Raw genomic sequence first — 25,788 nt, 5'->3', positions numbered from 1 at the left:
ATACTTGGTACAGGAGTATCGCCATCACAACCGAGTTAATAGCGGAGACCGTAAAGTAGATGTCAAACATGTGATTCACCCATTTGTAAGATTCCGGTAGTTCGTCTGCATAAAAATGCCACAAAATTATTTTTCCATTTGTGGGCGACAGTTTCTTTAGTGTGACGGCAAAATAAAACTGATAAATTTATACACAAAAGAAAACCAATGCACACTTAATTTATCTATAAATGCTGACCAGATATCAAGGAAATAAGAAAATGAATCACTTTTTGAAACATGAAAGAAACAATCAGTCGTAATAGGTAGGTAAAAAGTGTGCGTAGATATCTCTTTGTCTTTCCAAATTGCAATCAATCTTTTACTACTACATTTAATGACGATCACAAGAGAATTGCTGCTACATCTTTGAAAAACTACACGAGGAAAGCAAATCTACAACCACATTTCACAAACTTCAATTCATGAACAAGTGCACTAAAGACCTCTCGCAATGACCTCCAACCACTCTGGTCCTGCGCTGTGCGGGTCACTGTTTTAGGAGTGAAGCTGCTTTTGCTCGGGCCCGTCCCGGCCGTACACGGCACATTGTACATGGCACATTGATGATGATTGTGGCAGGATCCCCCAAGGGATTGGCCAACCAAAGATTGGCCGAAGAGCTCAAAACGTTCAACGCGTTCGTTGCTACCCAACAAGGAGGAGAGGAAGAAGAGGTTGTCGTTCGTCGCCTGCGAGCTGAAGGCATGTACCGGGGGTACGCGACACAAGATGCTCTGCCGAAGGCGACGGCCAAGGTGGCTAAAATGTCACATACGGAATTCGCCAACTTACCCATGGAGATTCTGAACGTCCCAAACAAGCCCTACATAATCACCACAAACATCGACGTCGTCGACGGGCTTGTCAACGGAGCGGTGGAAAGCTTGACGTGTCGAGTCTTTATATGATGTGTGGGCGAATGTTTCATGGTTTTACCGATAAGCATTTTAGCTTCGCCCCTCTCATCATCATTCACTTCGTAGAGATGGCGGGATTTTTTGCCCCAAATTTTCCTATTTCATCGTTTTATCAAGATATTGGCCTCCCTTTGTTTTATTCCCAACTCTTTGTATAGGCTATGCGGCACTAATTGTCAACCGGTTGGCGGTTCATCTCACTGCATGGCCTGCCCAAGCCCATTTTTTTAAAGACGATAGTCTTTCTTGGGCTACTTAAACCCAGAAATTTTGGTCTGCATGTCTGTCTGTGACTCGTTTCAGCCACCTGGCCAAAGTACAACAATGCCTGCGCAATAGTCTTATATAGTCACAGCTAAATCTGCCCGTCTAAGACCGGTGTAATGTTCATACTTGTCAACATTGTTGAACAAGAACAAGACATTACGCAAATATGACAACAAATAAATACAGAAGTGATATTTGCAGTGTTCCTTCATAAAAAATCATACATGCTTGATTTTTGCGAAATAAATACTTCATCGACTGCAGAAAAAAAATCACTCCGCCGTCGCCTGCTGTCACCCGCGCCACTATAGCTTCTGGCGCCGTTTTAAAAAAATTTACACCATCTTCCCGCGAGGGGAACCATGGGGTAGATGCAACGAATCGGGGGTTGCCGTTGCGTTTCCGTTATGTTAGTGATGTCAGCGTGTGGATTGCTGTTGTTGTGTATCCTATTTACGCAGCATGTTCACCCCCGATGCGTCACATCTACCCCATGGTTCCCCTCGCGGGAAGATGGTGTAAATTTTTAACCAAGCGCAAGCTGCGTGCTAACGCACAGCTGGCACGGCGACGGGAGCGAGCGCAGTCGAGCGCAAGCTGCGCGCTGACGCACAGATGGCGCTGCGGTGAAAGCGGCGGGGCGCGCAGCTGCCGCGGCGAGGAGAATGGAGGAGGGATGCGGCCTACGCCGCGACAACGACGCGGGACAAGGTGAGTTAGAGATGCGTCGCATCTAAAATCAATTGGCAACAGTTACGAAAGGTTCCACTAGACAGGTTCCACGTTCTGCTTGCAACGCACGTGGAGTAGGGAAACGCGGTTCTATAAACGTTGAAGTACGGCGCCTCGATTCACGCGCGTCTTCGCCGTGCGGCAGCGCTGGCATCAAGACACCCGGTTTGGAGCAGCGGAACACGGTAAATTTAAAATGATTAAGCAAACCTTTGGCGTCTTTAGTTTTGGGAGGAGCGCGACGAAAGAGGAACAACATGACAGGTGAGCGGGAAAGCGAAGGGAGGCATTTACTTGGCAAAAGACGATAAAGACTATCGTCTTTTGTCGACATTTGCAACGAAAGGAGCAGATACGCGGCCAATTTTTCCCCTTTTTCTTGAGCTATGATACCGTCTACTCGAGTGTGTTCTCCGAGCCAGGAAGGGCGTTTACAATCCCTAAGTGTTACTTCTATCTTTATTCGTCGCATGGCCAGTTGATCCGACCGAAGTTTGCTTTCCAGTTGTTTAGTAAGGCGCCGAGTCTGAGCTCCACATGTCATCGCCGGCAGTATACACAGCTTCTATATCTTTCTTTTGAGCGATAGAGGAAGCTTGCTTTTCATTATTTGGGAGTGTTTCAAGAGTACTCCCCATGCCATACCTATTCAGGGCATGCCATCTAGCGATTGGTGTGAGCACCATGTCCGAAGTAGCTGTATTCGCTTGTTTTTCTAGAGTTTTTTATAAGCTGAACAGGTTTTTTTCGCGTGCTAATTTCTCATTACTGTAGATTTATTATATTTATTTTTAGCCCCACAGCCATGCCTATGGATTGTAACTCCTGAAGCATGTTTTGCAGGTGTTCTGCAGTCTGAGTAAGTGTACGCTGCCCCCAAACCCCAAATTTATTTATTTATTTTTATTTATTTATTATTTCAAAGTCCCTTACAGGCCCAGCCGGCCATTGCGAAGGGGGGCTTGTAGTGAACATTCTAACGAAATAACGGACAGAAGTTATGCAATAACTAGTGATATGTTAGTACTACGTCAACAAAATCAAGTCAGAGCTCGGAAAGAATAAAATCACCACAATGTAATCGCGAAATGAAGAGAATTTATAGAAAAAACAAGAACAGCAAGTAAAACAATGCGAAAACTCAGAGAAAAAGTGGGGGCATCATGTCAGTATTTAAAAAAAAACGTGCACACAGAAGCGAACGTTACCATTCCTGTTTACATAAAAAAATGGATCTGCAAGTGACGACGTAATATTTCCGGATTAGTAAGCGACGGGATGGTATCAGAAGGATTGTTACACATGCGAATAGCACGTGGCAGAGCAAATGAATTACATGAAATAAATGCGTTCGTAGTACAGTAGATGCGTGCGAAGCAAGGTTGGTTGGATATTCTGCGTGATGTGGAAACGGAGTAATGGGGAATGTCTGGTGCTATGGATTTATTTGCGAGAAAGGCATAGGAGAGCGATTTTCCGGCGCAGATTCGATGTCTCTAGCAAAGCGTGTTTTATTGTTGTAATTCTGGACCCGAAATCATACCACTGCGATATAAGCCGGGAAGCGTGATTTCGACCTGCGAATTTGTGAAATCATTTTGGTGGGGGGCACAAACGGAAGAAGTAAACTGTACTGTGGTAATACAGAAGCTTTATAGGCTAGTTGACGAATGTTAGACGGAGCAGCATGCAGATTACGACGTAAGTAACCCAATTATCGTGAAGCTTTGGCGGATATGACTTTAATGTGGGTGGATCATAAAAGGCTTACCGTTAAGAGCACGCCTGGGTATTTATCTTTTAAAACATGAGTAATTACATTATGTTTCAGGAAATGCGAAAAGTTAAAGTTAACGCGTTTTTGGCTGAAGGAAATTTTTTTTTGGCATCTGTTTAAGTTGAGATACATTTTCCACGTGTTGCACCAATCGCAGATAGCATTTAGGTCATTTTAAAGCGGTGCGTTATTCATTGAAGTGTATTAGGGTTATACATTTCTCAGTATTGCGCGCAAGATATTACGAGGGGAGGCCAGTCATTTATTTATATTTAAAAATTACTGGTCTGAGAACGACGGCGTTGTAGACTGCCGGCATTTCTTTCGGTATTTACTAACGAGCCCCTCATTTCGAAACCCTATTATCTTGCGAAAGCTTACAGAGGGCTTCGGTTCTGGCAGCCTTGATGGCAAGGTAGCATAAGAGGGTTCCCCGCAAGTTACCCGCTTATGACAGGCTGCAGACGTTCGCGTCACGCCCCGGGGGTCGCAAAGAAGTTCCCCTGCTCCCCGTGTAGTCTGAGTGGCGCTGGCTACCACCCTCAGGTGTCAGATACAGTTGTAGTAAATATAAATACCCCAGAAAGTGAAGGAGAACACAGTCGCCCAGATAGCCGAATTGGTAAGGCATTCGAGATCTAATCGAAAGGCGTGGGTTCGGTCCCCACTCTGTGCGCGTGTTTTTCTTTCTTTCTCACGTAATCAATAATAATAAAAAATGTAACCTCACTGTAGTGTTTCAATTTCGGTTTCGATTCGGTTTATAATGTCTTTACTTGCCACCAGATGACTTCTGTACATATATGCATACCTCTGAATAAAAGTTCAATTTTTGGTTGGTGATCGTGGACGACAGTGGTCGCTTCGTTGTTCTTCTGCGGCTTCCGCCGCGATATAACAATGGCGACGCGTCAAGACTACCGCGTCAACTACCAGTGCTACCAACGTACAAGCTCCAGGCCAGGAAACAGTTTCAACTGCATGCCTTCCAGCAGAGTTGTGCAATGTGTTTGCGTGCCTTTTCGACTCCAGCCTCGGCCTAGCCAAGGGTTTTGTGCATCGTGTCAAAGTTCGGCTCTCAGTTCGGTCTACTGTAGCAAAACTTCGCCGCCTTTCCCTTTCTCTCCGAACTCCGGTATCGCAATAACTTCGTCGGCTCGAGCAGTTGGATGTGATAGAGCGCATTAATGCGTCAGAATGGGTATCTCCGATTGTTGCTGTTCAAAAGAAGGATGGAGGCATTCGCGTTTGTGTCGACTTACGGGAGCCTAATAAGGCCGTAGTGATGGATAGCTTTCCTCTTCCACACACCGAAGAACTCCTCCACAGTCTAGTTGGGGCAACTCATTTTTCGAAGCTTGACCTCGCATCAGCCTACCACCAGGTTTTGCTCGATCCTAAAAGCCGTGATTTGACCGCTTTCATTACTCACAATGGTCTCTTTCACTTTAAACGCGTCTGCTTCGGGTTGGCGTCCGCCCCCGCTGCATTTCAACGAATGATGTCCAAAATCCTTCAAGGATGCTCTGGTGTTCCCTTCTATATCGATGACATCATTGTGTTTGGGAAAAATGAAAAGGAACACTTGACCAACCTTATCGCAGTACTACGGCGCATTAAGGAAGCCGGGCTAAAGTTAAACGACAAGTGCGTATTTCGCGTACAGGAACTTTCCTTCTTGGGACACAAGATCACAGCGCAAGGCATTTCTCCACTGCCGGAAAAACTTCTTCCATTATAAATACTCCTGCGCCAACTAATGCTACTAGTCTCCGTTCTTTTCTTCGTCTGGTCGAGTATTACACCAAGTTTGTTCCCAGTCTTGCTGATGTGGTAGAACCTATGCGAGCTCTTCTCCGAAAGAACCAAGCATTCATTTGGACTGATGCAGTAGATGCCAGTTTCGCCAAAATAAAGTTTCTGCTCTCGTCCAGCCAAGTTCTGCAGATGTTCGATGCGTCCCTTCCGGTCGTAGTGTCCACTGATGCGTCCGACTGCGGACTGGGTGCTGTTCTCCAGCAGGTCGATGGCCACGAACTGTTGCGAACTGTTTCCTTTGCTTCGCGAACGCTTTCACCTGCGAAGAGGAAATACGGAGTGGGAGAGCGTGAAGCGCTTGCGTGTGTTATGTGGTGCGAGCACTGGCATACGTACTTGTGGGAACGGCATTTCCCGTTGCGCACAGACCACCAAGCCTTGGTCTCTCTCCTCTCTTCGCAAGGCACTGGCCGCCGCCCCCTTCGCATCGCACGCTGGTCGGAACGGCTGCTTCGCTACAACTACACTGTAGAGTATCGGAAAGGGTCCAAAAACCAGGTGGCGGATGCCCTTTCTCGCCTTCCAGTTCCGTCTCCGCAGGAAGATGCGTCATTCGAGGAGGTTGTGTCCTTTGTTGAATTACCTTGCCTCACCAAGGAGCAGTTTCAACAGGCCCTTCGTGAAGACTGCATGTTGGAGCAAGTCGCGACTTATGTCGCCACATCTTGGCCTGCACATAAGACGCTCTCAAATGAACTTCAGCCTTTCTTCTTGGTGCGTGGAGAATTCTCGGTCGTTGACAACTTGCTCCTGTGCGGAGAACGAATCGTCGTTCCTTTGTCCCTCACGCCGCAAGTAATCGCTGCTGTCCACGAAGCTCACCCGGGTATAGTACGGACAAAAGCTCGACTAAGAGAAAGGTTCTGGTGGCCAGGCATGGATAGACCGGTGGAACTTTCCATCCAGAACTGCAGAATATGTCAGATGGCTGACAAAAGTGCGAAGACTGCTGCTACTCCTTTGCAGCCAGTACCCTTGCCGGAACGCCCATGGGAGAAACTGGCCGTTAACATCGTCGGTCCTCTGCAGAGAGCACCGCACGACTGCAGATACGCCATTACACTCATCGACTACTTTTCGAAATTGCCAGAAGTTCAATTCTGCAGTGAAGTGTCCTCCCGCAGCGTCATAAACTTTTTGCTTTCGGTGTTCTCCCGTGAGGGTTACCTGGACGTGATAGTATGCGATAATGGGCCCCAGTTCTCCTCTGCGGAGTTCACAAAGTTCCTCAATCATCGCGCCATCCGTCTCGTGCACTCTTCCATTTACTACCCTCAAGCGAACGGACTTGTAGAGCGTTTCAACCATGTCCTCAAGGATTTCGTGCAGGTTCCAATGTTAGAGCAGCGTCCGCTTCGTCCAAGGAGGTTGTATAAAACGTTCTTACAACCTCCTTGGCTTCGTCAAGCGGTAACAGACTATTTGGCTATATATCGCTGCACGCCACATGCCACTACGGGTGTTGCACCATCCGTTCTCCTACACGAGTGGCTACCTAGAACACGTCTTGACGTTGTGGGCCACCCATCACCAATCTTCTTCAGCGATCCTGCTTCCGAACTCTGTCGTCTACGCCAACGCGTGAAGAGCAAACAAGGGTACAGCAAACAGTACACAGACCGCCGCAGGGCCGCGAAGAAGACAACAGTGTCAGTTGGTGATTTTGTGCGAATTAAGACAAATGGAATATCTGCTAAGGGCGACCTTGCGTTTAGCCACCCACAGAAGGTTGTCCACCAACAAGGCCCATCAACGTTCCGGCTTGACGATGGACGAACTTGGAACGCTTCGAAGTTATCTCAGCTACCTGCGCCATCAGCCGCGTGGAATCCGCATCATAACGCTGCCTCAGAACCTGCAACCCCACCTTTGGCGCCTGAGCGACCCGAGGATCGCTCCTCAATAGCGCAGTCAGAAGCTTCACCAGCTACGTCCACGCTACAAGCTTCAGCGCCAGCTGCGTCGAAGCACCCAGTACCTCAACGTCGGGTCCAGCCACCGAGGAACAGAAGACCTCCGGATCAATACGGGGACCGTGTGTACCTGATGTGTTTGTGTGTATACTGGTGCAGTGACACAACTGAGTGCTATGTGGACTTGGTGGAGACGTTTCAGTGGTTCTGCAAGTGTGTTTTTTTTGTTCCTGAATTGGTTTGTTATGTAGCCCTCGTCGAATGTATGCTGCATAGTTGTACATCAGACATTATTGTGTAGCGCACATGCCATGTGTGGTTGTAAATATTTGTAAATATTATGTATTTTCGTATAATACTAATCCACTAACAATTACTAGCATTGTTCTTTTAAGGAGGGGAATATGTAGTGTTTCAGTTTCGGTTTCGATTCGGTTTATGTTGTCTTTACTTACCACCAGGTGACTTCTGTATATATATGCATACCTCAGAATAAAAGTTCAGTTTTTGGTTGGTGATCGTGGACGACAGTGGTCGCTTCGTCGTTCTTCTGCGGCTTCCGCCGCGATATAACACTCACTAACGGTAAAAAATAGCCTAACCGTTCCCCTATGCCTTCTTTGGCATTGTAGACTGCCGGCATTTCTTTCTGTAGTTCCTAACGAGCCCCTCATTTCCAAACCCTATTATCATGCGAAATCTTAGCGAGGGCCTCCGTTCTGGCAGCCTTGATGTCAAGGTAGCATAAGACGGTTTCCCGCCAGTTACCCTTCTGACAGGCTGTAGACGTTCGCGTCACGCCCTGGGGGTTGAAAAGAAGGTCCCCTTCTCCCCGTGTAGTCTGAGTGGCGCTGGCTCCCACCCTCAGGCGTCAGATACAGTTGTAGTAAATATAAATACCCCAGAAAGTGAAGGAGAACACAGTCGCCCAGATAGCCGAATTGGTAAGGCATTAGAGATCTAATCGAAAGGCGTGGGTTCGGTCCCCACTCTGTGTGCGTGTTTTTCCTTCTTTCTTTCTCACGTAATCAATAATAATAAAAAAACGTAACGTAACTAACGTTAAAAATTGCCTAACCGGTCCTGTATGTCTTCTTTGGTTTTGTAGACTGCCGGCATTTTTTTCGGTATGTATGTATGTATGTATATATATATATATATATATATATATATATATATATATATATATATATATATATATATATATATATATATATATATATATATATATATATGAGAGAAAAGGTTCCTCGCTGCAAGGTTAACTGTACGATAGACAAGTCACATTGAAAAACAACAATATTTATTCTAACGTTTTCACCGGTGCCGGCAGTATTGGGGCCGTAGGGGGCTTAAGAGGGTTCAACGCTGGTCGACCACCCTGGACATGTCATAGACACTCGAGTCACGTCCCGGGTGTTAAGAAGAAGGTCCCCTCCACCCCGAGCAGTCAGAGTTGCGCTGGCTATCACCCCCAAGCACAGAAAAAAACTACCTTGTCATGTAAGTATGTATATATACACATAAATATATATATATATATATATATATATATATATATATATATATATATATATATATATATATATATATATATATATATATATATATATATATAGTAGGTCCGAAATACTCACAGCGAGCATTAAGAATATCGAATGCAAAGCTGATGGTGGACCATGCCGCGATATGGTACACCTGCAAAATAACCACAAAATACAGAGTAGAAGATCAAAATCAATAAAATAAAAACAGTGGCAACATACAGAAAGGTTAAATTACCGCCGCCATATGGCACGGCAAATCAACTATACGAATCAGGCTTGCCTATTCATCGCAATTATTCAATAATAAAATGTAGTATATAGGATGTACGAGAAAGCCTCGGCTAATAGTAGTAATACCAAATTCCAGAACGAACATCTCCGTTTACACTGCAAGTTTCATGCCCCCCTCCACAAAAGACATTCCACACTGGTCTAAAGTCGGGAGATCATGTCGGACGTTCGAGCATCTCTACACCTTGATTGCACGAAGGCACGTTTTCGTCCTACTGTTCTAATGCGGACATACAGAAAAAAGCACAATAGACAAAATGCAAGCAAAGGCGGGGTTGGTGACTCGCAGTTAGCTTCGCACAGCTGCTGTTATCATCACTGGCCTAATCACCCATGTGGGCATGTTGATGGGACTTAATGAACCATTACCGTGGGCATGTTGCTAGGCCTATATTGAGCATGACCTCTAGTTTACCTTAACGTTTTAGCCTACCTACGCGGAAAATCGTCAATACTGATTGCACGTAATGCTCCGGTTATGGGTTGATGGCGTTTGGTACTTGGTTTTCCTAACGGGAGTGGTCCTCGAAGTCATCTAGCCGTGAGCGGAGAGCAGTACCTTTGTTTTGCACTGTAGCTGTTACGAGACTGATTGGACGGATAGTTTGAAAGCTCTCAACAATATTACGTGTTCCTTAAGTACGGTTAGTCGAGATGTTGCATCATTTTATTTGAAATCAATTGGTAACTGGTCTTCTTTAACTTCCATAATATATATCTGCAAGCTGTTGTCGCGCACGTCTAAATGCACGGTTTCATTGTAAATGACAGCCAATAGCTAATACCTTGTGGTTTGGGCCTCGGTTCTCCTTAATGTCATCGCTAAAGCAAGCGCTTTCGCATGAACACGACAAAAGCGGTTCTTAGAAGCAACGCATATGGGCATGGAAATAGCACAAGATAACAGTGACTTAAATGCTTTGAGGTTTATTTTTGGGGAAGACCAGCCTGAAAGAAGAGAACAAAATGTTCGATGCGACCATGCGGGGGACCACTCCGGTTGAAGGCCCAAGCACTCGTTGATTAGCAAAACAAAGTTCTTATTTTCAGAGTTTTAAGTAGGCAAGCGTGCGGAGGTTTTCAGTAAAGATTTCGTCAAAGCATTTGGGCAATTGTGGATAGGAGTGAGGGATTGCCAAGATAATTACAATAATAGAAATTGAATATATTTCAAAAAACGTATTACTCCTCTGTGCGCATTCGTATGCAAAACAAGAAAGCTGTCTTATGCTGGTGAAAATCAACGCTTCGATTTCACTAAAATTATTTGATACCTGAGGGGTACTTCACCAGTGAAAATATGAGATGGAACGTCATTCAGATATCCCCCATACTAGAGAGTTCTAACATTGGAATACAAAGCGCTGTCATATGCTTTTAACTTCCCTTCAACAGGTGAAAAACCAGAAATTTCAGTGACGTCTTCAATAAAAATTATTAACCACAGTTGTACCAGAGCTGAACGCAGTGGTATGACGGATTAGATTTTTACTAGTCTTGGCTGCCCAATGTTAAACGTTACAAATTTAGACAAATAGTTTACGTAAGCAATATGATCTAACAAATAATCACTCTTTACTTAGGCACAACTTGTTTGTGACAAGCCTTATCGGCCTCTGTAAACTAAACAAAAATGATAAAGCTTCGGCGTTGTAATGGTAATAAACAGTGCCGGCAAGATTTTATTAAAGGGTTTCTAGTTAAATTAGCTGTTTATAAGAGTTCAAATACGAAGACAAACCAAATGAACACCCCTAGGCTGCTCTGAAGCCTGACGGTAATTGCCAATAATACCAGAAAATAGTTCTGATAATCGGAGTTGTAATTGCAATATCATATATTGAAGTAAGTGGCATCTTTCGCTGACATACCAGTGCGTAAAACGTGTAGAACAGAAGTTATAAACATTGTGCTCTTCAGGACCCGGCTCCATTGCTTCAATTTTTTTTTCCATGCACGTTAAAACTGCAGAACGAACTTGATGGTGGACAGAGTGGATTAAACGCTGGAGATCTGGGGATTTTTATGTGCTGGTCAGAAAATTGTGTAATGGTTTGTTCTTTTTTACTTTCGTTTTATTTTTGTGCCAACTCCTGCAATCTCCGGCCCCATGACAGAAGTACTTCTAAATAAATAAATAAACAAATAAACAAATAAATAAATAAATAAATAGATGAGTTAACGGGCGGGTAAGTGAGCAAAGCAAGAAGCGTACCTGTCACAAGCATCTTAAGTATTAGAAAAATACACAATACACTGGGACGAGATTTTTCTGCCGCCTTCTTTAGTAAGGGTTTATCTTAAGAATTCTCCCTTCTCTACACAGGTCAAGATATATAAGTGCTTGTAACATCTGGCGTTTAATATTTGTTTTGTATTATTGCAGGGTTCGCCTAGCATATTGCCGCGAGCCATGCATTCAGTTTATTTACTTTTTTGCTTAGTTTTACCTCTCGGCTGCGCCCGGCTGTGTTGTCTTAGTTCCACGTGAAGCGCGTGTTCCGTCCTTTTATTTTTTATGCCGCACGGGTTATCTCAATTGATACGGAGAGTGCTTTGCCCAGTCGTTATTCGACTAGAATAACCTTCTGTGATCTCCAGTGTACTCGATGTAATTCGACGGTTTGAGAAACAATTTCGCCGAAAGGTAAATGCTCGCCGAGCAGACGCCGCGGCATTTGATTCGCCGACACTCGCCTATGTACGTCACGTTGTTGACTGCTTCATCGCCACTGTGCAGCCCTTTGAGTTCTTAGCTCATAGCGGAGCACAAGTTCGCTCCAACAAAGTTTTGTTCCCTGAGGAAACGTGCGTCGTCCTTGGCTGCGTGACAACATATTGGACCTCGAAATAAAGACTTTTGTGCTTTTGAATTATGACATGCAGAGGGAGTTGACATATTTTGCGTTTTTATTGTTTCTGGGTTTACTTTTTTCAATAATTGAACATAAATGCCACTTGGCATTAGATTTTTTATTTTACTTTTTAAAACCCCGGTGAAAGGGGCCAACGTTACTTAATTTTCGTCGACATCAATACATTGCGAGTTGTACCGCAAGTTTCCTAACAACAGTAATAGGGTAACGTTCTTACCAAGCATGAAATAGGAAATATTTTGTTTGGAATAATCCAAGAGTGTCGTTTGGAAAGTAACAAGAATGAATAGCTAACGTGGTTTACACGTGCTCCAGTGGTACATATTTGTGAAGGTATTTCCGTCGGCAGTGGTGACTATTGCTACGTGCGTTCGAAAGGTTACATCATGGCAATATTTTGGCGTAAAAATTCAGCGAAGCTTGCTCTCATTCAAGAAGACTTGAATCGCGAAGCTGTTGTAGGTGATTATTAACGGACACTGTGTTGAGTTTTAGTATCGTTGTAGCGTCGTGGTTCCCGTCGATGGCGTTCCGATAACCGCACATTGAGCAAGGCCAGGTTGAGCTCGTCGTTCTGATCGACATTTTCATACGCCAATCTGCAAGCGCAACTTTTCGTTTCTAGCGGATGATTTTCATGCCGAGCTTCTCGAAGAGTGGCCCCTTTCTCGTCCGGGTGAACTATCCACGGCCGGGCCATGTGGAGTCAATGGTCACAAACAGCAGCTTCGACATTCAAGTAGCGGCTTTTCTACGGTACAGAGCGCATGCGCATGACTACACCAGGACGAAGGAACAAGGGGCGTACGCTGTGACGTGTCTTTCTCGTTCCCAGCAAGTCCAGCCACGACTTGGCGAACGCTGGAGTTTTCTTTTGTTGCCACTGTTGACCCATATTCTTGAGTGGGTATGCTTAGCTTGATGAACACGCGGTCGAGGGACGCGTGCACGAGTGCGCGGCATTTTCTTTGAATTTTAAACAGCAGACACCATACACAAACCATTTGTTCAACAGCTTCGCTGTTAAAAAACGCAGAAACATGGAGTTCCCTTACTAGGCAGCAAGCGGACAGAATGTACAGTTCCTTCTTTGTCTCGCACATGCACATTTCGGCTGCTCGTAGTCTCCGGATCGGCACCTGCGGAAAATAACACACACTTAAAAATATTGCGCGTTGCATTTCGGCCGGTTTTATATGACTGCAAAGATGCGTCGCGCTAACGGAGTGAATAAGGATCCCTAACGATGTCGTTTGTTGGTGACAGCAGCGTACACAAGTACCATCCGAAAAGTGGCGTCGCTATTTCTGTCTTTGGAGAGAATTGCGAGAGGAAATAGTTTCCGCTGACATAGAGTTGAATCTGGGCCGCGGCCGATTACGCAGGGGCTTTCGTGCATTTTATGTTGGGTTGAAAAGTATCCAATGGCCTTGTGGTGTCTTCTAGAGAAGGAAAACATTTCCCTTTCACTACTCATCTCAATATTTTTAAGAATCCCCATAATCTACCCCTTCTTCACTAAGCATAAAAATGGCTGAAACGTCTAATGACGTCTTGGTCTCTTTTGGAAATAAAACAATTGCGTGTGACCACCACCATCTCCATTCGGATGTTTCTATAGAATGCTACCCAGGGTGCGCATATTTTGTTCAGTTTGAAGTGGAGTAAGGATCGAGAGGAAGAGTGGATCAAACTGTCGCATGAACAGTTACTGAAACGATCGCAATACAATTACCCCAACAATTATGGCAAGGTAAGAAAAGTGTGCGCACGTGATGTACAGGTTGCCTAACTAAACGGCGATTTATTCTTCCAAAGCTATGCGCAGAGGAGAAAAAAAGGGCAAGTAAGGGCGTCAAAAACGCGTAAAGCTGTTCCACTCAATTTGAAAGCTGTCGGAAGTGCAGAGCAGTAATTCGTCATAATAGGCTGTACCGCCGTTATCCGCTTACTGATACCACCCCGTGCAATTCAAATTTCCCGCCTTCGCAGTGCTCGCGTGCCCCCTGCCTGAAACTGCGCCAGCGGGAGTACTGTTCTCTTTGTGCTTTTCTTCCCGCATTGCACTGCCACATTTTGCGTGTACTATCGTAAAAACCAACCCAACGGGCGTCCTTTACTAAAGGAACGCGGGCGCTGACGGTTAATTCCGTTTATTTTTCTTCAAATGTACCTATACGTTTCTTTGCGCTAAACAACGGAAAGATGTATGACCAGCGCCAGCTTTTCCCTAGTTTCGAACGCTTATGACTATATAAACCATCTGGCTTCCGGAGCCTCTGGGGTACACCGCGAACAACAGCGTTACCCCGGGACGCCGCCTTGGTGTTCTATATACTTAGGTCGAGCGAGCGATCTAGGACAAGGTGAGCGCCTAAAGTGGTCTGCACTTAATTGTCGTAAACCCCAATGTTTTGGGAAACTTCCAGGTTTTCCTAGTTGTTGTATTCCTGCAAAAAAAACGGCTTTTTTAATTTTTAAAAACAGGGCAGGTTTGTACTAGTGGTGCGAAGACTGGCCTAACAGCGAAGCTGGTGGTCCCATCCACCTTGTTTTTGGTTTGGCTGTTTTTGCGTGGTTATGCTTGGAGACTCGGGAAAGGTTTCTGCGTGTTTATGCCTCGAGACTAGGCCAACCTTTCTTCGTGCTGCTGTCGTTAGCCCACCGAAGAGCAATGAATAGTCGTTCATTAAAGTATGCACAATGTCCACGAGCCAGTAACTCCGGTTCTTCTGCACGTCACTGACGTTTCGTTCCCACTCCACCGGTGCGATATTCGCGAATGGACTGAAGTCGTCGCATCTTATTTCGTGAAGCGGGCGCCAGTTTTCGCACCACCCTTCCTCGTCTTCTGTCGCCGTATCCCTCCCCTCATCGGAGGCGAGGCTGCTGCACTTCACATCGATCATCCAAACTTGCCACGGAAGATTCTCAATGACGGGCAGGCTCGCGTTGTTTTGTCCGCAGGGTTTCACAGCTTTCCCAAAGTGCAGGTGCGTTTGCACGTGTACTAAGTCGACGTCTGTAGCGCAAACTATCCTGTGCTTTCAACTTGAGGCCCGAACGCACGGGAGGGAACAAGCGAGAAGAAGAGCAGGCGAGAGATCACACCACAAACGCTGGGCAGAGTATTCTCGAAGGTCGAATGGTGCGGCACGCACAAATATATCGTTGCTCGGCGAGATTTTTCTCCGCACGTTTGCCGGCTCAACAGCAGCTAAAACAGCAGACCTGTTAAAATCAGAACCTCTCTGTAAGAGAAGAATGGTTAAAACGGGTAGCTTTTTCCCTTTCAGTCTGAGTGAAAGTCAAACACCAATATACAATCTTCTTCGACCATAGCGCATTCTGAACGACTTCGGCTTCATAACGGGACGTTCCCATGTACGAGGGCTTAAATAGCAAGCGTTTCGTTTGTGAGGCGCATGAGGTGCCTTCGCTTATCCTTCGTAGCTTTGCGCGAAGCACCTGAAAGTTCGATTTTCGTAGTGTGTTTGGCATGACATCGAACGCCACCAACCCGCCGCGGTGGCTCAGTGGCTGAGGCGTTGCGCTGCTGATCACGAGGTCGCGGTTTCGATTCCCGACCGCGGCGGCCGCTTTTCCGATGGAGGCGAAAAGCAAAAACGCCCGTGTGCCCGAGATTTCGGCGCACGTTAAAGATCCCCAGGTGGTCAAAATTAATCCGGAGCCCTCCACTACGGCGCCCCTCATCGCCTGCGTTGCGTCGGCGTGTTAAACCCTACAGTCAATCAATCATAACAATCGAACGCCACCAGGGAGGCTTACAAGGTTTAAATTTCATTTGTGTATTCCAGCAGTTCAATGTACACTGGAAATATGAGCTGCAACGTAGTTGAGGTCTCCAGAAATATTTTCGACTACGTTTACTCTGGGCCGAAATATGTACACACTGGCTTTCCTGGATTAGAAGCAGCCGCAGCGGGAACGCATGAAAGCCATGTCATTGGACACAGAAGCACAACTTTTGGTCCACTCAGCCACTGTGGCGAGTTCCATCGTGTGTTCGATTTTAATTTATGGAACTGAGAAGGTCATTTTCGCTTCAAGTGGAATCTAAGTGTCCATGGGCGCAAGCATTCACGCAGTGACGAAAATTTGATCGGGGGTTTATTCAGGCAAGAAAAGTATCTCCTCTTAAAAGTATACATACCCAAATTACCGGACAAAAAAGAAAACAGTTACTAAGGAATGCACTTGTACGAGGCTAAAGCATATTCAGAGCCACCTGCTTATTCGGCCGATTTGAAACTCCGGCGCCACGCCTGTTTGCTTGGATATTTTGTTCTCGAAGCAAAAGCATCTGTCGAGGCCAGGGTAGTCATACCATCCTTTCTCACAAGCAGAACTCCTCAGGTGGTAAATACTATGTCGGCCCTAATTTTTTTATGTTCAACAGCATAGAAGAACTATAATAATTTTTAACACGTAGCGCTCAGGCCCCGGGTCGCTGAAAAGCCGGCGTCATCGGGGAAGATGACCTGGAGCGAAATATCCCTTAGAGCCACTTTGCGCCGTACTAGGAACCCCGGGCATAACGCGCTGCCCTAACAAATGATTGGCGAACAAAAGCGGAATGTTTTCACCGGTTCAGGCATTTTCTAGAAGATTCTCTGTATCCTATACGCCTCGAGCTCTGCCTGTAGGGGCGCCACTCAAATACCCCTAGAGGCCCGCTTCGAAAGCAGCCGCGGAAGTCCCCGGCCCCCTACCCAATGTCGCCGCTGCTTTTGCGGCAGGTTCACGACTGAGGATTACCGTTTGTATGCGTTGGAAATACATACTTATGTGGAGCAGTCATTGTGTTTGCAGATGTGGTGTAGTGACGAGAGTGTAAATGTTTCTGACCCGATCTTAGCGGGGTACATTCGGTATGTATAAGCGCCAGGTGTGTGTCACAGGCCGGCGTCGCGAATCCGGCATATGCACGGCATAGTTTCTCAATAGCTCACCTAGAGTGGGATCTGGCGCTAGCGTCAACTTTATTCGGCGAAAGCGCTCTACTCCTCCATGGGTGCCGGCATACTGTGTATATGGTTGGGCTGCAAGTTCGGCGCGGCATGGCCGGCAACGACTTTGTGGCTATGGAAATTGACGTTTAGTTAAAAAAAAATTCTGCCAAAAGTGCCACCGTTTAGAAACTTTACTTTTTTAAGATACTGTGTTAGAGGGCTTATATGTTGCAAAACAAATTCGGGGCCTACTAAGAGAGAAAAAAGGGGACGCCCTGCCTTTGGCTCACGCCGCCAGATACAACGGGCCGCCCCGGATATATTTTTCAGTTATTACATACCCCAAACTGGGTGAGGTTTTCTTTGATTTTCTGTAATATTTAGCTGGAAAAAATTATTTATATTGTCTTAAGCTGTGTTCTTGCTTCCTATCAATGCAGTAATATCATGGTATGCTACGCACTTTGGCAGGCGAAGCAGATGCAACATAGAGATGCAAGAACGATGTAATCGCGTTTTATTTATTTGTTTTGTTCAATCAGACAAAAATAAACCTAGAGGCAAAGCCTATTACCCCAAGTAAGTCTTCAAGAACGCGCGCAAAGCATTATAATTGCATGAATGCTTTAAATAGCAAATAAATACTGGCTTGTCGAGTCACTATGTATGTTGCTTCAATGGGCCTGTCCAAGGCAGTGCATGCTTCAAGGTGTAAGTACACGCATCGACGGCGACGAGCTTAGCGAAAACTGTAACTGAATTGGTACAGAAAACGGTATGTGGGCTAGCGCAGCTAATTCAGTGGCTATAGTGTGGCCGACAGTGGCAAGCGGTATTAATTTAAACACAGGCCCTCTGGGCCCTCGCTCGCTTTTTGCCGGCCAGAAGCAGCCACCAAGCGAGGGGCAGCGACGATACAGTGAACTGAAGCGACGAGAGACGACGACGACAGGGAATATTGGCGGCAGTGTTTTTTTTTTTTCTCGTGGCTGTCCCCCAGTACACTCCGTTGTTGTACCTTTTGAGCTACAACACGTTTTTTTCCACGTCGCTTGTCGCCGTCGCTGCATGTGGTCACCCCTTCCTCTTAAGAAATTCCCCGCTAACGCGAGCACGTGCTTTAAGTGCTAATCACGCTGTTAATTCAGGCATATCTGTGATAGCCATTAAATGCCAGAAAGTGGCTTGCCGGAAACGAGAAACATACTGAAAACAGAACTAATAAACCCTTCAGAGCAGGGAAGCCTAATCCATGGGCATGGGAGGCATGTGAGAGCATGGGAGAGCGGGCATAGGAGAGCGGGCGTCATGTGGTTCCGTCATGTTCTCCTCTGCTATCTTGCACAGGTCATTTCAACTAGCGGCACGTGCCAAGCGCTAACCAGGAGGGATGCGCCCCTGACGTCATCGTGTTCTGCGCAACAGATGGTTGGAGAGTGCCCATTGTTGCCAGCTGACAATCGCGGCACAATCCTGCTACCTTCAACTTTCGTGTCCACCCCATCGACGTCGACATCGGTTCATCCCCACCTATACAAGGACGACCGAGCGACCCGAACCTTCAGTAGGCATGGGAGAGCGGCCGTCATGTGGTTCCGTCATGTTCTCCTCTGCGATCTTGCACAGGTTGGTCCGCGCCCCTCTTTGTTTTCTAAACGCTCCAGCAACGTCTGTTTGCTGCTCGTCCCATGCTCGGGTACTTTTTTTTCATATTTTGTGATTGTGTTTTTGTTGTAAAGTTATTGCTTTTAGGTGGTGACGTTCAAGAAAACCCTGGACCTTCAGATGGTGTTAAAAAAATAAATAGGATGCTAATAAGGATGCCTTTTTTGAAATCGCTGAACGCAAAAATTGACAAGAATCATGCAGAGGTGCTTTCACAGCTAAATGAAGTTAAGAAAATTCAACTGAACTTGGAAAACAAACTAGCCGACATTAATGAAAGGCTGATGGCCGTGGAGGAAAAGATTGCTGCGTCCGATGGCTGTTCTGGGCTTGACATCTGTCACTCGGTTTCTGATGCTGTGCGCAGCGAACCAGAATGCTTAACTCGTCGTCTGGGTGAATTCGAAGACGGATGTTGGCACCAAAATCTCATTTTTTACGGACTGTCCGACAGCATGACCGAATTCTGGACCGAATCCGAGACCAAGATTCGTGATCTATTGTCTTATGCTTTGAAAATTCAGCTGCCGGACAAGGCAATCGAACGTGCCCATCGCCTTGGAAAGTTTGTTCCACATAAATGCCGGCCTGTAATAGTCAAATTTTCGCATTTCAAAACTAAGGATTCGATTTTTTTTCCCGATCACAACTAAAAGCTTCTGGAGTGAGCGTTAGTGAAGACTTCTGCATGTGAACTCGAAACACGCGGAAGAAGTTACTTGAGTTCGGTTAAGCTAGCGGCAAACCGTTCTTCATTGGTTATAACAAATTGATAATTAACAAGAAATGCTATGTTTATGTTCGTCCACTGACACTGTGTGCGAACGTAACGTGCACGACGATTACGCCTCTCCGCCTGGCACTGTCACGGACACTCGAACAGGCATGCCCAACCCTGCTTCTTCATAGCTAAATGTTAGTAGTTCCGTGAATGATGTTTCCTTCTTAATTTCGAACATTCGCAGTGTTGTGAATAAGCCCGATAAATTGTCCTCATTTATCGATACTTGTAGTGCCGATGTAGTTATTCTAACGGAGACGTGGTTGTCTGCGAAGGTTTTCTGCAGCAAAATGTTTGAATGCCATAAATCATTTTGCTTCTATCGATGCGATAGAGGCACAAGGTCTGGAGGAGTTGTCCTGATTGCTGTCGCCGATCATCTTCAGTCGTTCCATATTCCACTTGCAACTCCGTTGAAAGTGTGTTGCGCATGTGTTCGCATCATGCACCAAAACGCTATCTTTTGTGTCTGTTATAGACCACCAAATGCCCCCTCATCATTTTGCAGTGATCTTCATGACGTACTAAACACCATTATCCTAAGATTCCCGAACTCTCCAATCTTCCTTTTAGGCGACTTCAATTACCCTCAAATAAATTGGTCCGAAAGTGGCTCGAGCATTTCTTGTTCCTCCCGTGAAGCAACAGAATTTCTTGACTTGTGCAGCACTTTCATTTTTCACAGCTTGTAACCCAACCGACACGCACTTCCCTATCAAGCGCTAATGAACTTGATCTAGTTTTAACCACTTCACCAGATCTCGTCCACTCGCTCGCCCTCACGCCAGGTCTTAGTAATCATTGTTTTATTCACTTCTCGGTAAACACAGATACTAAACGAACCTCCAGTAAAGCAAAGCGCATCAGTGATTATCGCAAGGCCGACTTTGCAGCTATGAACATTGAGCTTGAAGCCTTCATAGATTATTTCGTGGTCCAATTTTATGAACGTACACTAAATACTAACTGGGCCCTTTTCAAAGACAAAATTCACTCTTTGATAAATAAGTATATTCCCTCGCGCGTCATTCTTTGTAAACACCGTGCCCCTTGGTTTAATATTTCCCTCAAGCGTCTTTTAAATAGAAAGAAGCGACTGTTTCACAAAGCGCGCACGTGCAACCGCCCTGATGCATGGGCTACGTACCGCCAAAGTAATAATGTTTTCAAGGATGCAGTTAAAAACGCAAAGTGCGTTTTCTTCAATGATACACTTCCCTTGCTGCTTGTTGAAAATACCAAGAAATTCCGGACTATAATCGGTGCCCCAAAAAACAACGCAGTCTGTTTAGTTGATGAAAACAGTGCCGTCATCCCTCCTTCCAAAAGCTGTTTTGTTTTGAATGACGTGTTTAAGAAGGTCTTCCCTCAACCATCCCCAAATACTAATTTGTGTCCCATTGAAGCGGTCGATTTTCCACCAATGGAACGAGTTGTTATTGACTGGGGTGGAATCATACCGCTCATCAGGAATTTAAAATTATCATCGTCATCGGGAGTAGATGGCGTGACGACAGTGGTTGTCGTTAACACGGGTTTAATGAACGATAGATTACATGTGGATTACATGCCTGTCAAGATGGCGTCTTCGGACGTCGGGAACATCCGTGTACAGCCTGAGGCGATGCATCTGACGATGTGGTTTTCGTCACATCCCCTTTTTTTTCTTTTTATAAATCGAGTCGCACAACTGGCTTGACGACGCGGCCCGATCTTGTAGTTTGGGCTGTAGGTTGTGGGGCAGTGGCTTGTGGAACTTGTAGTTTGGGCTGTAGGTTGTGGGGCAGTGGCTTCTGGAACTTTTGTAGGGCTTGCTACACATGTCTGTGGTGGTTTCCACACTGCTCGTGTTGGACGAATGAAAGAGGTATTTCGTCGGTACTGTCCGCTTCCTGTTTGGACCCAGTATGATCTTGGCGTTTCTGCTTCTTTAATGACCACTCCTGGAGTCCAGTGGCGGTTGTTCTCCCACATGCGGACTTGCTCACCCGTTCTGATCTAAGGCGCCTTTCTTCTGTATTGCTCCGCATATTGTTTCTGCATTTGTCGTTGGGTTGTCATCTTCTTTTGAACGTTGTTCACTACTTGTGGGACAAGCAGAGTTTCTTTAACTGGAATGGTGGTTCTTGTGCGTCGACTGTACAGACGCTGCGCTGCGGAACCCAGTTCTCTATCGCGAGGAACATTCCTTAGGTTTAGTAGTGCCAGCTGGATGTCACTTCCATCCGATGTGCATCTCTTGAGTAGGTTGTTCACCACTTGCACTGCTCGTTCAGCCAGGCCGTTGGACCTGGGGTACAATGGGCTTGACGTTCGTAGCTGAAACTGCCACTCTTCCTTGAAAGTGCGAAATTCAAGTGCTGTGAAGCAGGTCCCATTGTCAGATTCTACGACTCGTGGAATGCCGTTAGTCGCGAACCAGCCTTTCATTGCACGGATGACTTCTCCAGCTGTGCTGCTTCTGAGATCGGCGTAGTCTATGTACCCAGAGTAGCTATCCACAATCACGATGTGTGGTTTACCTTTGAAGTCGAACAAGTCTACAGCCACTCGTTCCCAGGGCAAGTTGGGGACTTCCTTTGGGATCAATGGTTCCTTTTGCGGTCGCTTGTGTGAGGATTCACAAACGCTGCATGTCTGAACATAATTTTGGACATCGTTTGACATTCCTGGCCTGTAGACTGTTTCTCGTGCACGTTTGAAACTGCTATTGGTTCCTAGGTGTCCGGAGTGTGCTGCCTTGAGAACTCTGTGTTTCCATGTCTTTGGGATCACAACGCGGTCACAACGAAACAGTAGGCCTTCGTAGACCGACAGTTCGACACGTACTGGTGAGAACAGTTTCTGTGCTTCCGTCATATTCGTAACTCTAGGCCAACCATCTCTCACTGCTCACATTACACTTTGCAAGGCTTCGTCTTGTTCGAGCGTTGTGCGGAGTTCCGCAAATGTTTCTTGTGACATGGGCAACATGGCTAGCACTTCCATGTCTTCAATGCATGTGCTTGCACTCTCGTTTGTGTCGCAGTCACGACTAAGGAGGTCTGCGATGTGGAGATCTTTTTCTCGCTTGTACACAATCTTCGGTGCGTAGTATTGTATGTCGAAGAGGAGTCTCTGCAGTCGAGGTGGTGCTAGTCCCAGTGGTTTCTTGCTTATGCTCTACAGAGGACGATGATCAGTTTCTATGGTGAGTGGTCGCCCATAGATGTATGAGTGGAACTTCTTGCAGCCGTATCTGATCGCCAGAGCTTCCTTTTTTATCTGTGGCTGATGCGTAGGCTAAGGGCTTTCCGTCCTGCATGAGTACCGCGCCTAGAGCTTTCGAGCTGGCGTCCACGGACAGGGTCAGTTCTCCGTTGACATCGTAGTAGTGTAGCGTCGGTGCTTCCCTGAGATCATTCTTGATGACTTGCAGTGCGGAGCTCTGCTCTTCTGTCCAAAGCCAGGCTATGTCTTGTTTCAGCAACTTTCTCAGTGGGACTGCTTTCTCTGCCAGATTGGGTATGACCTTCTGCAGGTATTGAAGCATGCCAAGGAGACGTTGCAGTTCGGCTTTCTTTTTTGGCTCCTTGATTTTGTCGATAGCTTCAACCTTCTTTTGGTCTATTTCCACACCCTTGTCTGTTAAGACGTGTCCCAGGAATTTGACTCTTATCTGGTTGTAGACACACTTCTGTTGGTTGAGCTTGGCACCGGCTAGTCGGAGTCTTTCCAAGACTGCCTCTGTGTGTTCTTTGAGTTCCTTGGACGTATCGGCGTAGATCAGTATGTCATCCATAAGTTTGCGACATTGGGGAGACCCTTCAGGATTTCTGTGATGACTTGTTGAAACACCTCGGGTGCAGTTGCTATTCCGAAAGGGACGCATAGAAAGGTGTACCTTCCCCATGTTGTGCTGAACGCAAGATACTTCTGCGTTTTCTCAGACACTGTTAGTTGCCAGAACCCCTTCTTTAGGTCAAGCAAGGTGAATATTTTGCATCTACTGACCTGTGCTGCAATATCTTCCAGTGTCTTAAGTGGGAAGTGTCTTCAGAGCAGAATCTTGTTCAGATCCGTCGGGTCCAGGCAGATCCTGAGCTTTCCCTTTCGCTTGACTATGACCATTTGGCTGCAAAATGGAGTTGGCTCATTGCTTTTCTTGACGATTCCCCCTTTTTCCATGCTGTCAAGTTCTTTCTTCACATCATCCATGATGGCAAATGGCATTTTTCTTGGTGGTCGGTTCTCTCCTCCAGCTGCGTTGTCCTTTAGGTCTGCGCCATAGACTAATCATTTGATCCTTCCTAGACCTGTGTACAGGTTTGCGTCTTCTTGCTGTTCCAGCTGATGAACACGTTTCACTGGTTGCAGTACTTCGCAAGCGTTTCTTCCTAGGATGGGTGCGACTTGTCCATCCACTACGATGAACTTTATCTTGACCGGCTTGTCTCGCACCTCGCACGGAGCTATGCACTCGCCTTTGACATCACATTTGTGCTGTGTATAGGAGACGATGCGCTTCACTGCGACTGTCTTGTCTCCAAGTTGAGGCTGTTGGCGACACTAGCTGGTAGTGCGTTGCACTGTGCTCCTGTATCCAGCTTCATTTTCACTGTTTTTCCACCAGTGAACTTGATGTCCTCGTGCCAATCTTCGTTGTAGCTGTTCATGTTCTTTACTTCTGAAACGAACATCTCTTCCTCGGTGTCATCATGTTGAGCAGTGTGGACTTCCTTCTGTTTTCTTGATCTGTAGACTGCTGCAAAGTGTCCCATTATGTTGCAGGTGATGCATTTCTTGCCGTAGGCTCGACACTCTTTCCAACGATGAGTTCCTCCGCAGTACTGGCACTGTCGCTGCTGTGGTTCTTCTGTCCGAGCTTTTCCTTTCGACGGCCACTTTTTCTTTGTCTTGGTTGCTAGCGCATCGAGTAGCTTGGCCTCGGCGTGTTTCGCAGTGATCTCTTTGAGCTGTTGCGTAGCTTGTTCACTGGCTTTGCACATGTGGATAGTCTTCTCCAGGTCGATCGCTGGATCTGCGAGCAGTTTTTCTCGCACGTCGTCGTTCGTGATACCCACAATGAGACGGTCTCGCAGGAGCTCATCCGTTAGATCGCCGAATTTGCATTTCTTCGCTTGCAGTGGTGCTCCTGTCAAGAATTCCATGAAGCTTTTTCCTTCCTGCCTCATTTTGTTGAATCTGTATCTCTCGTACGCCAGGTTCGTCCTCGGAGTGAAGTTCTCTTTGAATTTCTTGTTCGCGACCTCGACGTTTTTTCTATCTCCCTCTGTGAGTGCAAACTTTTTGTAGGTGCTTTTTGCTTCCGGTCCGATTACCGTCATTAGGTTGGCGACTTGGACCTCCGGCGCCTTCTTGTGAATCTGGACTGCCGTTGCATACCAGTTGTACGATTGGAGCCAGTCGTCCCACTTGTCGGGAGCTGGGACGAAACCTCCAGGGGCTTCGGTGGTCGGAGTCCGTTATCGGCCATTCCGGGCGTCGGTCGGTTGTATTACGTTCACGAGGAGTACGCCGTGCCTGTCACGTCAGCGGTGACTTCTGTCACATTTGTAGCGACTTCTGACACCATGTGACGACAGTGGTTGTCGTTAACACGGGTTTAATGAACGATAGATTACATGTGGATTACATGCCTGTCAAGATGGCGTCTTCGGACGTCGGGAAGATCCGCGTACAGCCTGGGGCGATGCATCTGACGATGCGGCTTTCGTTACAGATGGAATAAATAAAAAATTTCTCAAAAGCACAGAAGTATATTCAACCATAATTCTTGCTCCGATTTTCACCCAGTCATAAACCTCGAACACCTTACTTGACGATTGGAAGATTGGCAAGGTGGTCCCATTATTCATGTCCGGTGACACGCACAACCCATTAAATTACCGTCCGATTTCATTAACTAGCATCCCATGTAAGCTTTTCGAACACATAATTTATTCCCACCTGGGTAAGTTTCTGGAAAACAACTCTTTTTTTTCTTCATGCCAACATGGCTTTAGGAAATCATTTTCTTGCGAGATCCAGCTCATTTCTTTCACTCAGGACCTTTTCTCTGCTCTAGATAACGGATCTTTTGTTGACTGCATATTCTTGAACTTCTCCAAAGCATTCGATCTTGCTTCTCATCAGTTACTTAGCATGAAGCTTCGAAAGCTAAATCTGGACCCTAATATTGTAGCTTGG

General features: G+C 46.2%; 1 pseudogene; it reads right to left on the bottom strand.

The window, feature by feature from the left end:
* Window positions 1-24,104: 24,104 nt before the first annotated feature.
* Window positions 24,105-25,430, bottom strand: LOC144175523 (uncharacterized; annotated as a pseudogene).
* Between the last annotated feature and the right edge of the window lie 358 nt (window positions 25,431-25,788).

Source organism: Haemaphysalis longicornis, unplaced genomic scaffold (genome assembly GCF_048455015.1).
Source record: "Haemaphysalis longicornis isolate Haplotype H1 unplaced genomic scaffold, Haemaphysalis longicornis Haplotype H1 scaffold_3, whole genome shotgun sequence".
Classification (NCBI taxonomy): domain Eukaryota; kingdom Metazoa; phylum Arthropoda; class Arachnida; order Ixodida; family Ixodidae; genus Haemaphysalis; species Haemaphysalis longicornis.
The sequence above is the reverse complement of the archived record's forward strand: the minus strand, read 5'-3'. Positions and strand labels throughout refer to the sequence as shown.